This window comes from Triticum dicoccoides, chromosome 3A (assembly GCF_002162155.2).
Source record: "Triticum dicoccoides isolate Atlit2015 ecotype Zavitan chromosome 3A, WEW_v2.0, whole genome shotgun sequence".
In the NCBI taxonomy this organism is placed as follows: domain Eukaryota; kingdom Viridiplantae; phylum Streptophyta; class Magnoliopsida; order Poales; family Poaceae; genus Triticum; species Triticum dicoccoides.
Window position 1 is genome coordinate 12,414,750 of NC_041384.1, and position 2,699 is coordinate 12,417,448.

Genomic DNA, 2,699 nt, shown 5'->3' on the forward strand with positions numbered 1-2,699 from the left:
ACCAAGCAAAATATCTCGAATATTTTGAAATTTTTGAATTCAAACGCTCACTGTCCACTTAAATAAGCGGCACCTCTTCTATGCCAACGCAACTGGTGGTGGCCTAGTGGCAAAGGCCTCCCGTTTAAAAAATACTGCAATGACCAGGCGTCGGACTCGCGACACGAGCAAGCTGTAACTGCGGTCCAGTAACCACTACGCCAGGGAATTGTTCATGGTACTTATGAGTAAAATGGTTAGTATATCGACGTCAAAAATATTTGAATTCAAATTTTGATTTTAAATTTCGCCCGAGTTTTTTCGGAATTTCGCGGTTACCGTGGTAACCGCAAATTCCGGTGACCCTCGAGAAAAAAGGACCGCTTGGGATCCAAAACCTTTACCCCGTCCAGCTCTTCTTGCAGGACGGCGAGACCCTGACGTAGACGGCCAGTATGGAGACGTTGGTGAGGTAGGAGACGGCGTTGGCCAGCGCGGCGCCTCTGATCCCCAGCCGCAGCCTGTACACCAGCGCTCAGCACACCAGCACGTGGCTCACCGCGGTGGCGCCGGAGCTGAGCACACCGGCACCACCAGCTTCTGCGCCTGCTGGAACCGCACGTGGCACTGCAGCCACCCGTAGAAGAAGAGCGCCGGGATCATCCACCGGATGTAAGTGCCCGCCCCCGCCGCGATCTCTGGGCCCTGCCCCAGGTGCAGCAGGATCGCGCCGGTGTTGGCCCACACCGCGGCGATCGGGAGGCTCGCCAGGCCCAGCACCAGCATCGCCCTCTGCTTGTAAACTCCCAGCAATCGGGGTCCTCGCTCGCCCCGGAGGCCTGCCTGCACAGGGTGTCCAGGGCGAACGACATGCCCGTCTGCCATGGTTCAACAAGCTAAGTGCAAAGTGGAAGATGAACGTGCATGTGAGCTAGCTAGCTCGAGTGGTACCGTACCAGGAAGCTGAAGCCGGTGACGATGGCGAATGAGCTGGCCATGGAGGCGCTGGCCAGCGCGAGCTCGCCCAGGTGCCCCACGAACATCACGGAGATCATCTGGATGACGCTCACGCTCTGCAGCAGGCATCCCACGATGAGCGGCCCGGCCAGGCGGAGCTGTCTCTTTGCCTAACTCCATGCTTAACTCCATGGATCTGCTCTTGGTGCTTCCGCTGGGGAGCTACCTCGGCTCACTCGGTCAGTGTTCCTCTCTCTCTCTCTCTACTTTTGAAGGTAAAAAGACAACTGATGTCACACATTATGTAACGGAAGAAACACCGATCTATAGAAAACGGACGGCTGAGAATTCACCAATGGAGTATATGGCTGGATCCAGCGGCAGAGGAGCCGGTAGGGCGAGGTTGGGCTGCCGCCTCATGTACCTTGATTTTCTGCAACGTTTATACAGGTATATGCTGTGTATACACCGTTGGCCGGCTGGGTTGATCTCTTCGAGCGAGTCGTGGTCACGCTGGAAAAATAAGATGTGCGGACAAGCAACCTATTTGGGCCATCAGCCCACTAAATGAACTCCTGCTGTTGGGCTGTTAGTCATCGATTGAGCACTTACAAGTTACACTTTAAAAAAAAGAGCTTAAGTGGCCGTGAACTCAGTCGGTAATGGGCATTGGATTTTTGTAAGCGTCTGTTCCATTGTTCCATTGCATTGACTCAAACAACATCGGTCTTTATTATTATATTGTTTAAAAAGAATGTAAGGTTCCTGTTTCATCTTTCTTTCCACCACACCTTCGTCCAACCTTCCCCGTATGATAATTAATAATCTTAATTTACTTACTTTCTGAACCAATTTCACTTTAATTTACTTACCAAATTTCTGATCAAAATATGGGTAACCCACGGGCAAAATGTGATGAACATTTATATGCATACAATCGGATATTATGGGCAGGTAAATCACTTCTAATCAAAATATAAGGTAAATCACGGACATAATTTGATGAACTTTTATTTACACAATTGCGTATTATGGTCAGGTAAATCACAAACTAACGTACTAGAATATTTATATCACATTGCAATGCACATTCATTCTTCTAGTTATAAGAACAATGGAGCTCTATCATTGTCCGGCACCCTGACAAACCTTAGTCTCTAGGTCCGCCACCGGTTGTGACGGCAAATTTTTATGCTAGAGTTCGCCCTCCATAAAAAAAATCGTCCTCCGCCATTAGCTGGATCAGCACAGGAGCCCTGGCGTAAGCAAGAACAGTTCATTTACATGGAGACTTTTCAGAAATGTTATCTCTCAAATGTTTGCCCGGAGGCCAATCCTAGCAAACGGTATCCCTATCATTGCACAGATATTGGCCAGGCGCAAGGCCAATGCCACATCAATTCCCTGGAGGTGAGCAGCGAATGGGCGGGCGTTCCTTCAATTTTTTTCAAAAAATTAGTGATGCGCACTTGGCGGGAGTGGAACTAGCAGTCAATACGCACTCACCATTCAGCTGAAGCTAGGGTTTGTGAACACTTGCGCTCAAACTTCTTTTATGTATTTGATTCAACTATTCTTTTTTTTTCATTTGAAAAAACTCTGAAACATGTTTTCCTCATTTTTGAAAAAAGAAAATACCTACTTTTAGAGGCGAATTTTTCTAAACTCACCATGTGCATTTTTATTATAGGTAGCATGGCAATTCCTAGAAATACTAAAATGCCATGCTCTTCAATAATTTAAACCACCATGCGTATGATAAC

At 48.1% G+C, this 2,699-nt stretch overlaps 1 pseudogene; it reads right to left on the bottom strand.

Moving 5' to 3' along the window:
• Positions 1-379: 379 nt before the first annotated feature.
• On the bottom strand, positions 380-1,034 carry LOC119271714 (annotated as a pseudogene).
• Positions 1,035-2,699: the final 1,665 nt, after the last annotated feature.